Source organism: Vicugna pacos, chromosome 33, assembly GCF_048564905.1.
Source record: "Vicugna pacos chromosome 33, VicPac4, whole genome shotgun sequence".
Taxonomy (NCBI): Eukaryota; Metazoa; Chordata; class Mammalia; order Artiodactyla; family Camelidae; genus Vicugna; species Vicugna pacos.
Genome location: NC_133019.1, coordinates 13,304,055 through 13,319,170, shown reverse-complemented (window position 1 = coordinate 13,319,170; position 15,116 = coordinate 13,304,055).

Here is a 15,116-nt window from a genome sequence, read left to right as displayed (position 1 = left end):
GTGTGCTGGGAAAATGGCATTAACTACCTGGAGCAGGAGGGGAAGCCAGAAACAGCAGGGTCCGGTCGATGCCACTGGGCGTAGCAAAGCCTGCCAAACTGGGGGTGAGAAGCCCACAGCGTGCCTGAATCAGAAGGAACCTTAGAAATCGCCTAGTCAAGCAGTTCTCAGAGCGGGCTTCCCAGACCAGCAGTACATCACAGTCCAGGAACCTCTTAGAAATGCTCGTTCTCAGGCCCTCCACAGAAACTCAGGGTGGCACCCAGGAATCTGCCTTTCGTTCCAGGTCACCCTGATGACTGCTAAGAGTCACTGATCTGCTTCAGTCCTCTCCCATTAAAAATGAATAAACTAAGGCCCCGAGAGACTAAGCGATTTTCCCCAAGTCCCCCAGCCAGTTCGTGGTGGAGTCAGCACTAGAACATCCAATCCACCCCAGTCTCCCCAAAACACCACGTTGTCCCCCTAGGAGCTGGGGAAGCGATCTAGCTGACTTGCTTCTTACGCCCTGGTGTACACAGAGATCTCAGGGGTATCTTGGGAAAATGCGTATTTGGATTTCATGGTTCTGGGGTGCAACCCACGATTCTGCATTTCTAACAAGTCCCTAGGTGACGGGGTGTTGCTGGCGGAGGGGTCACACCTCGATCAGCACGATTCTGGCACCTGCTAGTTGTGGGATCCCGGACAAGTGCGTCCCCTCCTCCCCCTTTCCCCATCCTGGCAGCAGGAGCTACTGAGAAGGGACACGAGTTCTTTGTGTCCCTCTTGTGAGACAGGTCGAAGAAGCAGGGACTTCGCACCCCTCTGCTCACCACCTCTCGTTATCTCTGGAGGCTTGGTCAGGGGCCACTGCCCGGCTGGTCCTTTGCCTGCCGTCTCTAACCTGCCGGCTTCCCACCTCCCCAGGCTGCCACACTGTCTTCAGGAGAGCCAGACTTCTCCCATCTTCTCTGACACTTGACATGGGGACAAAGGGATCCAGGAAAAATGAAATATGTCTTCCTTTCTTTCAAGGAACACCTGGGTAAAAATCCCAGAACCCTTTCTTGGCCTTCCTGGTTCTGATTCCTCTTTGCTCATTGGCAGTGAGTCTCTTATGCTAGCCTTCTGGCTGCCCCGAAAGTCATTTATCTATCCACTCAACGAGCACTTTTTGAGTGCTTTTTAAGTGCCAGCCTCAGCATGGACCTTAGATAAATGGGTTTCATCTATTCCTTGTCGTCTTTCCCCATCAGTTGTAGCTAAAATAGAGTAAGGTCCCAAGTTAAAAATCCCGGCAAGGACCACTTGTCGGACACACTGACTGAATTTCTTCTCATTCCATTTGACTTCCCTCTTGCCTTGTACAACCAGGGAGACCTGCCTCACCCTCCTAATTGGGAACCCCCGTCTCCAGCCCCCGAGAGCACCCCTTTGTTAGCTGTCGGCAGGTCTGACGCTGCCTCTTTCATATCCCGCCCCTCTCGACATCTTGTTCCCTCCCCACTGGGTCCCTCTCGCAGGCCAACATTGATAATGAATAAATCTCTTTCAGAGACGGGAGTGGGCTGGCACGTCCATGGGGATGGCCCTGCAGACACAGGCAGGATGGATGGCCAGTGGGAGCGTTGCCTTTGGCTCTAATTAACGTATTGTTCTCTGGGCTCCAGCAGGATTACGGATGAGCTCCACAAAGCGGCCCACTTAACCTGAGCATCCGGCTTCCAATCTATCACCTTCTCCACTGGCTTCAGCCCACAGTCTGGCCTGATGTGGCGGGGCTGAGTGTGGGCAGAAAGCCAAGAGAGCTCAATTTGGGATGCTCCCTGAAAGCACACGCCCAGCTCGCTTCAACCTGACAGGTCAACCTGTTAGAGAACTGAGCTTGCCCCACCCCCCCGCCATCCCCACCAGGGGGCAAAGAAACATAACCCAAAGTGCTGTAAGTCTCTGACTGGCGGTCCCACCCATAGTGTCTGGCAGATAAACTCAAGGAGGTTACCAGCCCGCCAAGATGTGCGAGCTGCCTCAAGATCCTGGGCTGATGGAATACCATCCGCACAACTTGAATGATGGCTCCTAAGCTGAGCCTTACATTTGCATGTCACTGAAAGTCTTGGCTCTCTTTTGATTATTTTTTCTTGCATAAACTATTGTCCAAGGGCGATTGTATCCAAGGGGACAAATTAGACAAGACTTAGCTCTCACTCTGAGGAAGCTCACAGCCTGGTGGAGAAGGTAAGAAACATTCTCAGAAGACCAGGCACCCAGGGTCCCTGCCTGAGGGCACACGAGCAAGGATGTGAGAGTGTAGATTAAATGGGGTGATTCAGGGAGGTGTGTTAGAAGCGGTAACAGGTAGACTGGCAATGAGGACCACCCAACCAAGGGGATTCAGGAGAAGGAAAGGGACAATGTGGCAGGAGCACTGGATGTATTTAGGGTAGTCAAGAGTGCGCCATCTGGATGGATAATCTAGGGGCAGAGTATAAAGAAATATGAGGGCTGATTACAGAGTTTGGATGTTATGGTAGTCATGAAAGTTGTTGAATTGAAAAAACAAAAAAGACGTGATGAAATGTGTGTGCGATTAAGATGGTCACTCCCTCAGGGATATTTAGGAAGGATTTGAAGACAAACTCTGTGGTGATGGGCAAACCAACTAGAAGGCTATGACGTCCTGGTGTGGTCTGGAATGAGGGTGGAGGTGGCAATCTCCAAGCTGCAAGGCAGGGAGGGTGGTGGTGCCAAACCCCAGAGATTCTAAGTGAGGTGCCCGAAGTTACACAGTTAACTATGGGTGAGTTTTCATATGAATGTCTTTTGACTTCTAACCCAGGATGCTTTGCTGAAGATCACATAAGCAGAACTCCATTCCCAGGGCTGCTAATATCTCCAGGTATATCTTATCAACTCAGCTACGTGCAACAGCCTAGACCCTCATGTTTTTCCAGATGCTTCCCAGAGCAGAAAGTAGGAACACCTCTACCAACTCTTGACACCATTTGCATCCTGCTTAAATTTCATCAAGGAATCTGCCCTGCAGGACCACCCACCTAACCTCCAATCCCATGTCTAGTGGGAGCCATAGCAGCATGGGAGGAAGATGGGAGACCAGGACCAGAAGGCCTTAAACTCACACTCTCACTCGCCTACAACCTCAGAGAAGCTACTTAACGCTCTCTGAGCTGTGATGTGCTCAGTTAGAAGGAAGGGTTACACTACACAACTTACGGGGTGGTGATGAGGATTGAATGAGATATCGTGCATAATAGAACAGATAGGAAGATATTATTGTCATTATCATTATCGTCTTATAAGTATAGGGACTTCTAGACCTACAACAAGGACCAGGGAACAGTGCTTCGCTGGTAAAGCTCGATGCTTCAAAGCGGGAAGGAAAAAGCACAGTTCTGGAATCAGAAGACCTTGGTCAGAGAACTGATTCCCCCCTTATTAGCTGTGAGATAATAACAGCTTCTGGGTGTAGTGGAGATGGGGAGGGATCACCAGGATCTGCACTCTCCTCCTCCTCTTGGACCCCCAGCTGGACTTCACTCCCTAGCCTTCCTGTCATTAAGCGTCTCCATGGGACCTTGTCCTAGCCTATGGAAAAGGAGCAGAGCTGATGCGTACCACCACCAGGCCTGGCGCATAATAAGCATCCCGCCTGAACCCTTCCTGGCTTTTTCCATCCACCTGCTAGATGAAGAGATTCCATTCACCTTGAGGACAACAGAGCCACAGACAGAAGGAGCCTGGGCCCAGAAATACTGCATCAAGCAGAGCATTCCTGCCAACTCTCACTGAAGACAGGCATGTTTAAGGAACTTTGAGCAAAGTCACTGAGATTTGGGGCTGTTTGTTACAGCAAGGAGCCTAGCCTGACCAGTACTTGGCAAGTTGTTCGTCTTACCCAAGCCCCAGATTCCTCGTGACTAACGACTGTCTCATTTATACTGCAAAGTCGTTATGATGAGAGACATGGCTAATGAAGGAGCAAGCACTTTTGGAAACAGCCAAGGATTCGCTAATGTCAATTATTAGTTTTATGGTCACTCAGCAGTCACCTTGTGCTTCGACCACTGACTGTGAGTGAGGACAGAGGAATGCATCAGGCAGTGGGCATCAGAATGCCCTGTCTCTAGACCAGACCTCCTAACCTCACCTGCAGCAAAGATTCAATGACTTTCCCTACATCACCATGTCCCCACTTCTGCACCCCAAACACATCCATCCAGAGATATCTTATCTCTGCTGGGTGGACCCAGGGCAGGTGCCAGGCTCTTTCTCCCAAAGCCATTGCATCCCCAGGCTGGGCCGCCTCTTCACTCACCTTTGCAGCAAAGAAGCCACAAGTTGCTGTCACCCCACGTGTGGTGTATTCATTGCAAAAGTCAACTGGGATACAGACCATCAAATCCCCCATCTCTTCGGGGCTGGATGTAGACGCTGAGAGTGGACACAGGTCACTGGAAAAGTCACTGGAGCAGCCCCAAAAGGTAGGCAAAGTGCACGTGAACCTGTTTGCCTGCGTGTGTGTGTGTGTGTGTTTGAGAGGAACATGGTGTGTGTCTGTGCACGTCTGTTTTGAAGGCTGTGCACAGATGAGTTTGTATGTGTTTCTGAGAGGTGCTTGTGTGTTTGAGGGCTGAGTGTGTGTGTATCTGTGTGGATGTGTCTAAGGTAACCACACACACACAGAGGTGTGCGTGTGGTGTGTGTACGTGTGTATCTGTGTGGATGCATTTGAGGAGTGCACACGTGTGTGTCTGAGGGGTGCACGTGTGTGCTTGTTTCAGGGCTGGGTGCATACGTGCAGTATGGATGTGTTCCCACACATGTGTCTGTGCAGATGTCCATGTGCGTGTCCGAGAATGGGAGGCGGCAGAAGGAGGGGGGCATCATTAGGTAAGTCCTCCCAGCCTCACTGCTGCTGGAGAATTACCTGCAACTACAGAGAATGTCATCATTATCAGGAATATTCTTCCCCTCTCCTTCCAAACCCTTTTCTTGGACAGTTTAAAATGGAAACCTTTTCCCCGGCACATCTGTGGATTCATCCACTCTTTGATGCATTCACCAAATATCCACTCTGCTCCTCTCTGCCCTGGGGCCTGGGCCAGGCTCTGGGCTCTGGGACCCTGGGCTCCTCACCTCGTCCAGCCTCTCCCCTCCAGCCCTGGTGGAGGGAACAGCGTGCAAGAGAATTCTCTTAGGAACAAAGAAGGCCAGGTTGGTGGAGAGTGCTGGAGGGGAAGGTCTGGGCAGGGAGGAGACAGAGCCGGGGGTGGCAAGGACGAGATTGGGGAGAGCTGCGGGGGAGGCTCTCAATTCTCAGCCCCGCGGGGAGCCAGGGAGAAGCTGCTCCCAGCGCGGCCGGGGCTGCGGGTGAGGAACGCACCCCCCGGCACAAGGGGTTTGCACAGGCGCACAAATGAAAGAAAATCAGGGCAGATGAAACCATACGAATTTCGAGTAATAGAAAGAGAGGAAAGAGACGCCGTGTGGCCTGGGTCTCGGCTCAGAAAGGTCGATTCCAAGAAGATGCTGCCCAACTTTCTATTACTTTTCAGAAAGCCAGTGAGCTGAAAAATAACTCTCACCTTTTTTTTTTCCATATGATGATTCGTTTCTTCAGAGTGTCTTCTCACATTGTTTTGTGCATCTCGGTGGTTCCTTTCTAAGCGGCCTGATTTCATTTGGAGATTTGGCCTGGAGCCTGGAGGGAGAGACACACGGTCCTTCCTCCCAAGAAGGCGTTTGTTCCAAATCCTCAGCAGCCCCTCCCAGGTGGAGGGTCAGTGATGGGGGGACGGGGTGAGGGAGGACCCTCGCCTCTAGTTCACAGGCGTCTGCATGATGCTCCCAGGCAGATACATGTGTGCACACGTGTGTGTGCTTGAGGGGGCATGGGGGGGGTGTGACGGGGTGTGCACGGGACTCTGCACTCTGATGAGGATGCACACGTGTGGGGGACGGTCATGGGTGTATGTGCATGGGTGCACGGGGGACCCAGAGCCCCACCCGGGCGGGCCGGACCTGCGGGGCTGGGTTCTCCTCTTTCTCTTGCGTCTGCAGTGGCAGTGACTGGCTCCCTCACCTTTCGCCAAGCTCGGCGAGGCGCAGATGTTGTTTGAACCAGGAAAATGTCAGCCCCCAGGAGAAGCCCGGCTCTCACTCAGAGTGAGCCCCCAGGAAGCGTGGCAGTGCATTCTGGGTGTCGTGCCTAGGGTTCATTTGCATTTGCTCTTTCCAGTAACTGAGGGCTGGTGGGTGGGTGTGAAGGAAGGGGGAACTCAGCCTCAGTGTCCACTGCCCGCCGCAAGCTGCCCCGGGCTCCTGGTGGGGCTGGCACCAAAGGAAGCAACCGAGAAGCAGGAGCAAGAACCCTCGTCAAGCCGCGACTTCCCCTCCGTGGGACCTACAATGCAACCTACAAGGATGCTTCCTGACCTGAAGAGCCGTCTACTGGGCTTCAGGTGGGAGACCTCATGGCAGGAGCCGGGTGCTCCAGCGTTCGTCCTGCCCCTGGGTAGGTGCGTCTGGAAACAGCCCCTGGTGTTCAGACTGCACACTCTGTGTGTCTAAGGGTCTGGGCAAGGGGAGATCGAGTTAGGGCAGGGAACCTCTGAGCTTTGCTGGAGCCAGGAAAGTGAAGGATGCAAGTGTCCTTCCCTCCTTAATCACCAGCATGAGCCTTCACTAAGCCCCAGAGGTAAGGGCTCTGTGTGATACCCACGTCCTCCCCAGGAAGAGTCCAAGGGGCTGAGCAGAAGGCACAGCCCTCCTGGGACCCCGTCACCCCGAGGGCCACGACTCGTTTGGGCCACCCCACCATTTAGGGAGATGAGGAAACTTCGCCTCAGAGTCAAGGTACTTACTTGGACACACAGCCCATAAGCCGAAGAGCTGGGCCCCTTCTCATCACACAGACACCCTGCATGCCCGGCTCACTCCTGGACAGGCACACTGGGAGGAGACGGAGCCCAGAGGAAGAAGAAATACTTTAAGCTTGAGTTCAACCGGGTCTCATGTGGACCCAGGCCTGGTCCTGGGGAAGCCCAGTGCCCAGTGAAACGGGACCTACAGTGGGACTGTGAGGTCACTGGTGTCTAGGCCTCTGGAGGGCCCATGGAGCTGTTTTCACGTTAAGACTGGATTATTGCCCTCTGCCTACACTCACTGAGAGCTAAGTATGGTGCAAAGAGAAGCTTCTGTGCGACCACATTCAAGCCACTTAAACTCGCAGCATCTCAGAAATGAGGATGGATGCCTGACTCACAGGGCGGGTGTGAGGTTTGAATGCACTGTTAGGTGCGGAAAGGCCTCCCGAGTCCCCTGGCACGTGGCAGTGTTCAGACTGGGTCCATCTCCTTCTGCTTCACTGGGTCAGAGTCACTCAAAAAATCTTCCCCAGGTGCCCAGAGGTGAGCTCAGCTCACAGTCACCCCTGTGCTCAGCCCTTTTAAATGCTGCCCCCTCTACCGCCTCCACCATGGGAGGCTGGGACGTGGCAGCCATGGAGGTGATCCCCTGACTTAAGGGGGGGTCCCTGCCCACCCCGCCTCCAGTGCAGAGTCTGTAAGGTTACAGGTAAGGTAACTTCTGCCCTCCTGTCTCCTCTTTGTTCAGGACCAGGAGCAACTGACTGGCTACAGCCCAAAGGCTTTAGTTTGCCCTGGAGAAGACCTTAGAGGACCACCTAGGAACCCTGCCTTTTCCTTTGCCCCCTGGGCATTCAACTCACCGAATGTGAGTTTCCCTTTGGCAGAAATCCCCAACACTTGTGGATAATAATAACTGACATTTTTAAGCCCTTTGCAGTAGAAAACATCTCTGCAGCAGAGCATGATGCTAAGAGGTGTGGGCTTGGGCGGCAGAGAGGCTGGGCTGATACTTCCTGTTAGGTTCTGTGTAACGAATGTGCCCCGATACCAGCCCAGAGGGATGCTGTGGGAGGAAACGAGGTAACAGATGAGTTCAAGTGACCCAGTAGCCTAATTAGCCTAAAAGGAACATAATCGCTCTGGCCGTGTGACCTTGTGCAAACTGTTTAAACCCTACGTGTCTCAGTTTCCTTATCTGCAAAATGAGGCTAATGACAGGATCCACCTCGTAGGGTTAAACAAGTGTTCAGGGAGGATTAATGGAGGATTAAGTGAGTTAATATTAATAACATACTTCGAACAGTACCTGCTACGTGATGCGTGCTCAGCGAACTGTAATTGTAATCCTTACTAGGATGATTTTGCCATCACAATAGCCCTTAGAAGTTAGGCGTAGTGTTAGTCCATTTCATAGATGAGGAAACTGAGGTCAGAAGGGCAAGATCACTGGTCCAAGACGAACTCCAGGCTTTCTGGAGCCAAGTGAGATTGCTGTGCACTCCTCTGACCCAGCAGCTTTTCATCTCTGGGGAGACTGCCCAGGAGGACACTGGCTGGCTCCCCTCAGTGTCCCTCTCAGCTGCCCAAGACAGCCTCTCCCTCCTGCCTTCTGATGGAACCATCACCATCCAGAGCCTGGGTGGCCAGGGCAGGCTTCCCTTCGGGGGTGAGACAGGGAAGGAGCAGCCTCAGGAGAAAGAGGCCATTGGAGGGTTTGGGACGGCTCCTGCCCTCGGTTTTCCAAACATTCTGATATCAGCCGTCCTCCTCTGGGTCTCCATGGATCTCTGTGGGTCTGGGTCAGAGATCTGAGTCACAGCTGTCACTGTAGGGGTATGTGTCTGTGTTGGGTGGGGAGGTGGGAGGTTTGGGGGCTCTCTTCCCAAACCATTCCCAGGCACCCAGCCATAACTGGAGCCCCAGTGAGGGTATGAATGACACAATGCCTCTCAGAGGTGCCCCCTGACCGGCTCGGAGCCCCATCCCAGCCGCCCGCACGCGCCCCCAACACACACGCGTGCGCGTGCACACAGCCCTACACAGAGGAAAACGATCAAGTGCAGAGAATCCGCGTGTGCTGCTTTACATGGCAAATAATTGAGCCGTACCCTTGTGGTCTCAGTGAGGAGTTTCATCCATATTCATGCCTCGCAACGAACACGCCAGACATTCCAGCACAAACGGCAGGAGCAAGAAATCGGAAGCACTAATTCAGTCTCCCCATCTCCCCATCCCGGCTCCTCCTCCGGGGAGAGCAGATTCAGATGGTGTCTAACCAGCCGGGAGGCAGGCAGCGGCGCTCTGCGAGGAGGAAGGCTCGTCCTCCGCATCTGTCTGGCTCTCCCTTTCTCCGCCTTTTCTTCCTCCTTCCTCTCCTCTCCTCTCCCACCTTCTTCTTTTCTGCGTCTCCTCTTGGTCCCTCTCCTTCCCCCTCACCTGCCCTCTGTCTCCCCCCGCAACCCCTCGCCCTTCCCCTCCTCCTCCCTCCATCCACACGTCCCTGCCTTCAAGGCCTCCCGCTCCCTCCCCGCCAAAGTTAACGTCTGTGCGCGGAGTTTCACTTTTCTTGTCTGGTTCCGATGGGGGGGCGGGGGGGCTGGGAGGCCGGGGTGCTGGGAAGCTGGTTGGCAGCGTGTCTATGAATACCAAGCATGTTAATAGGTTAAAGTAAATCTAAAGTAACATTTGAAAGCAGAGAGATGAAAGCGGATCACAGGCCAAAGATCAAACAATCTAGAGCCACTTCTAAGCCTTTTACAGCTGGAGATTATTAGCATTTGAAAGTGAAGAGCATTAGAGGGAGAGAGGGGGAAAAAAAGTTGGAAGGAATTTTTGTTGTGGAGATAAAAACTGAAATAAATGACAGTGGAAAGGGAGAAGCAGGGAGAGGCTGACTTATTTTTAAAACCATATTAAGACAGCGGGGGAGGGGGGACACCTCTGGCTGTATTTTTAGCTCATCAGCCAGCATCTGGACTCAGTGCTGAGGTCTACAGCCCTCCCTGGCCTTCCTCCCCCCTCCTTCCTCTCTTTCTGGCCTTCTAGGAGAGGAAAAATGTTTCTAGTCCTCCTTGGAGTTCCCCTCCCTCCAGAACCACTGGGAGAGGGGACCCCTAGCCACCACCCCCTCAAGGGGGTTTCCAGTCAGTCCTCACAATGCTAGAACCTTTGAGTCAGAGAAAGCGAGAGATCAACCACCTGTGACGCTTTCTTTACCCAACCGCGATGGGTAACCCCCTAAAATCCAATCCAGCCTCCCTGATTTGCAGAGAAGATCGAGGACCCCCACGTCCAGTACAGCGGACCTTGTTAAATAAGAAGACGTGCCAAACCTTCCATCCTCCGTACTTCTAATTTAGTCTGTTTTCTAGGAACCGAGTTAGTTATGCACCTCGTTATGAGCTAGGCACACTGCTAGGTGCTGGGGAAAGTGCTGAACAGGACAGGCAGAATCCGTACCTATGGGGCTTTTACAATGAGAGGGGGCAGGTATTAAGTAAATGAACTTCATGCTAAACATGGTGGATTGAGTACAGTCATTTATCACTGAAATCAGCCTAAAGTGAGATTCAAGTCACTAAAAATCCACCAGGGAAAAGAAAGCGGAAGAGGTGACAACAGCACAGGAGAAAAGTCATCAAATTTGAGGGGAGAGAAAAAGCAAAAGGAAGAGTGACAACTGACTTCACAGAGTGGAGGAAGCTGCACAGCCCTGCCTGCAGTGGGAGGTGTCCGTGAGAAAGCAGATGTGGCCCTGGAAGGCCTGAGGAGGCCGGGCATCAGGCGTGGCAGGAGGTAGGGAGAGGCATGGAGCTAACAGGCTAGGTTAGACCCCCAGGGCCCCTCACCTCGCCTGTGCAGCCAGGCCAGCACCTTTCTCCCAAACTAGGGGAGGGAGAGGGTGAGTGAGGGGGAAGCCAGCTCCTGAAGAAACTGAACCAGAGAACACAGGGACACCAGGCACATCGACAGATGGGGGCAAAGCACTGGCACAGAACAGGAGGATCAGGTTAAGCTCTGCATACTGAAGGCTCCTTCCCCAACTGAGCGTTCATAATGGTAACAGCCAAGATGTCACTCAGCTCCCATCCCTCACTCCCAGCCCAGATTGGAGGCAAGAAAAGTTTCCTCTGGGAAAGCTGAATGGCCCCAACGTGTAGGAAGCAAACAGAATTTGGGGGGGTCCTCCAAAAAAGGCCAGTTCCCTGTCCTTTCTCCCTACAGTGAAGGCCACCAACCAACAGGGACCCACCCATACCTAACAAGCTGCCAACCAGGCTTTCTTAGGTACACACTCTTAAATATGGGCCACTAAGGATCACCAGACATTCTAGGAAAGCCTCCACCATTAAGACCAGGTAAGTAAATAGGAAGAAAATAAAGAACTCAGAAGAAACACACACAAGGTTGAGAATTAAAAAAAAAAATCTTCAAAAATATATATGATCAATATCCTCAGAGAGGAGAAAGCAGGTATTTTACCTGAAATAAAAGCAGGAGGAAGGAAGGAAGGAAGGGAGGAAGGAAGGAAGGAAGGAAGGAAGAAAGCAAGCAGGAAAGCAAGAAAGCAAGAAAACAAGAAAGAAAAGAAAGAAAGGAAAGAAAGAAAGAAAGAGAGAGAAAGAAAGAAGAGAAAGGAAAGAAAGAAGAAAGAGCGAGCCTGCCATATATAAAATCAAAGCACAAGGAAGCTCTTGTTATTAAAAATGATAGCAAAAATCCAATAAAAGTTCTGAAAGAGAAAATAGAAGAAATTTCCCCAAAAGTGAAACAGAAAGAGAGAGAATAGGAGAAATATAGACAATGGGAGAGAATATTAAAATATCAGTTTGGGAAGTCCAGCATAGAACCACAGGGAACTCTAGACAGGTTCAGAGAAAATGAAGGGGATAATTATCAAAGAAATAACAGAAGACAGATTCCCAGGACTGAGCGATGTTGGTTTCCAGATTGAAGGGTCCCGAAAGGCCAGAAATGAAAGGCCCCTGAATGCTTCCAGAAAGGGAGCAGCAGGGGAGTCACCATCAGCAGACTGGAGGGCAGTCTCCTGGGGAAAAAAAAAATTATAGATTATTTGATACATTTGCTCATGTGACAAATAGTATTGATAGATGTTATCCCATTCTGTTGAATCACAGAGAGAAACTGTGAGGGGATCATAGAAAAGAAAGCAAACCCAAAATGAGGAAAAATACAAAGTTGCACAAGGAAGGAAACATAACCTCCACAGAGTCCTGTCTCAGGAGTGAACGTACTTTACTTATCATTGTGTAAGAACAGAATATTGAATTAATTTTCCAAAGTGTGATTCAAGTACATTATGGGGAGGCCATAATAGGGAGTCAGTAGACAAGATCAAAAATTGTTTTGTCAAAAAATAGAATTAAAAAAAGAAGAGAAAAAAACAGTAGTTGCCTGTTTTATGTGGGCAGCTGCTGGTATTTACTGAGAGGGTAGGTGAGGGAATTCCCCAGGGGGACAGTGAAGTTCTGATTTTTGGTGGCACTTTGGTTACAGGGTTGCAGGTATAGCTCTGAACTCGAGGACTGGTACACTGAAGCTCTGCACATTTCACTGCATGTAAAATTTATCTCAAAGGGAAAAAGAAAAGAACCACAAGCAAACACTGAGCTGTAATGTTAGGCATGGTGAAGCAGACAGGGATGAAGGGGACTCATATCTGTAATTTACCTGGAAATGTACCAGAAGATAAGAGGGAACGACGGATGGACGGAAGGATGGACAATTAGAAAGTTATGTGGCGGAGCAATGTAACAAAAGGGTTCATGGTAGAATTAGATGGTGGGTTATGGATATCCACTGTCAGTCCAACTTTTTTATATATTTGAAATTTTGCGCAATAAAATATTAAGGAAAAAAAGTGGAAGAGTGAGAATATTGCTTGGATGAAGGGATCTATACACCAGGGGAAACAGCCCAGAGTTGAAAGTGGTTGACTCTGGATGATGGAAAGAGAGGTCATGAGAGTCTGCTGCCTTTCCTGAAAATGACGTGTAAATGTTGCATGTCTATCACTTTGGTTTTAAAAAAAACTCACTTGGGGGTAGGGTAGAGCTCAGTGGTAGAGCACATGCCTAGCATGCATGAGGTCCTGGGTTCAGTCCCCAGTGCCTCCTCTAAAAATAAATAAATAAACCATAAACCTAATTACCACCCTCTAACTAATTCACTAATGAGGGAAAAAAGAAAATGGTAATAGTTAATTTAAAATTTTTTAACTCATTTGAAAAGGAAAGAAACGATATATTTATAGACAAGTATTTTAACATGAAAGTATTTACACAAAAGTATACAAGTTCATAATTTGGGAGGTGCCGTGAAAGGCAAGAGCAGGTTGGTCAGGAGGAGGAGGAGAGGTGGAGAAGGAGGGGGCGGAGGAGCAAAGGGGGAGGAGGGAAGAGGAAGGAGGCAGCAAGAAGGGCCTGCATTTTGTTGTCAACAAGAGTCACTGTGGCCCTGCAAGTCTCTGCTCACAGATGTAAAGACTCATTATCAGGGATGGCCTTAGGCACAGAATCCAGGAAAATGTGCCCCCCTCCTCTTGAGCAGGTCCGAGGTCCTCATCCCCGGCAGCACTCACAGGTTCCCTGTCCCGCCCCAGATAAGAAGTTAGGGTGGACACAGGACATCCTAGTCAGAGGGAAGAGGAATTAGAAAAGAGAGGTGTGGGGGGAACGCGGGAGAAATTAGGCTGAGTCTCGCTGGAAGAGCAGAATTTTCCCATCAGGAAAGTGGAGGAGTAGGGGGCATTTGGGGTCCTCCCTGAGACAAGGAAAAGCTGGGACAAAGGCAGGAAAGCTCTCTGCCCCTGGAGAAAGGGCTTGGGGATGCCTGCGTGGGCAGCAGGGCTGCTGAGAGAGCTGTCACAGGAGCCCAGAGAGCAGGAGGTGCCCAGAGCCTGGGAGCCCTGCATGAGAGACAGCCATGCACCTCTGGCTGGCAGGTGCCCGCCCCCAGTGACAGTGAATGGCATCAAACAGGGACGCCCAGGGCTCTGGCACAGAGCCGGCAGCTGCCACTGCGAGGTTTTTATGCAAATGCCACTTGTCAAGTTGGCAGCACTCAGGGCAGCTGGACTTGACAGGGAAGCAGCTGGGTCCCCTGGGTTTTGTTTCCCCGGAGCCTCTCCCAGGTCCTCCGAGATGTCCAGCAAGAGCTCAGCATTGACTCTCCAGGAGGAGGAGGACTGGAGGGGTCGGGGCTGGCAGCTGCAGAGGGGAGGCGGACCCCAGGACTCCTCATAGAGGGAATGCCATCCTCCTCTAAACAGCACTCACTCTATAGTGGGACCCCAACAGTGAGAATGGGTGGTACAACTGGATTTCCCAGCAGGAGGGGAACAGAGAAATTTCTTCTAGATCAATTAGTTGAGCCCCGGGAATCCGACAAGAGGCAACAGTTGCAGAGGGCAGAGCACAAGGCACTGGAGATGAAGACCTGGGTCCTCATCTGGGCCCTGTCGCTCTCACCGTGTGACTTTGGCCAAGTAATGGTACCTCTGTGCACTTCAACTTCCTCCTCTGTGCACTGATGGTGAAGGGGATGGTTTAGGTGCACTTATTAATTTCACATACATCCACTGAATACTTCTTATGTAACAGGTGCCATAGTGTCTGATGTAAAGATGAATAAATCCATCCCTGACTTCAGATAGACTGGCATCCTTGCAGGGAGGCTGGGACATTCCTCGGACCTCACGGTTCAGGACTTGCGTGCCAGGTATCCAAGGGGTGCCAGGTGAGGGCATACTTCATGGAATGTGAGCCCACAGTGGATGCCATGATCTCCACCCCTGTGCACACCAGGGGCCTTACCTGCCCCCTAAGTTCTGCGAGCTTCCTGAAAATTCCTTTCAAAACTATCAGGCAGGATCTGTGGCGAAAATCTGCTTTCCACTTTTTTCCAAGGGAGGTTGAGAGTCTTAGCAGCCTGGAAAAGCACTGAACTTGGAGTCTGGAGACCCATTTTTAGTTCCTAGGGGCTATGTGACTGCAGGCGAGGAGGGTTCTTCCTGTCTCTGAGTTTCCATTTTTCCACTGATAAAATGAGCCCCATCCAACTTGAGAATTCATTGCTCTCTAAATGCAGAGCACACTTCCGGACCCTTTCAGAGAAGTAATCCTCTCCCCAAGCCTACCTGGTTCCTAAGGATGGAGCCAGCCAGTGAGCCACCGGCAGGTGGGACCCTCAGGAATGGCTGCTGGGTACAAACATGCTTCCCCA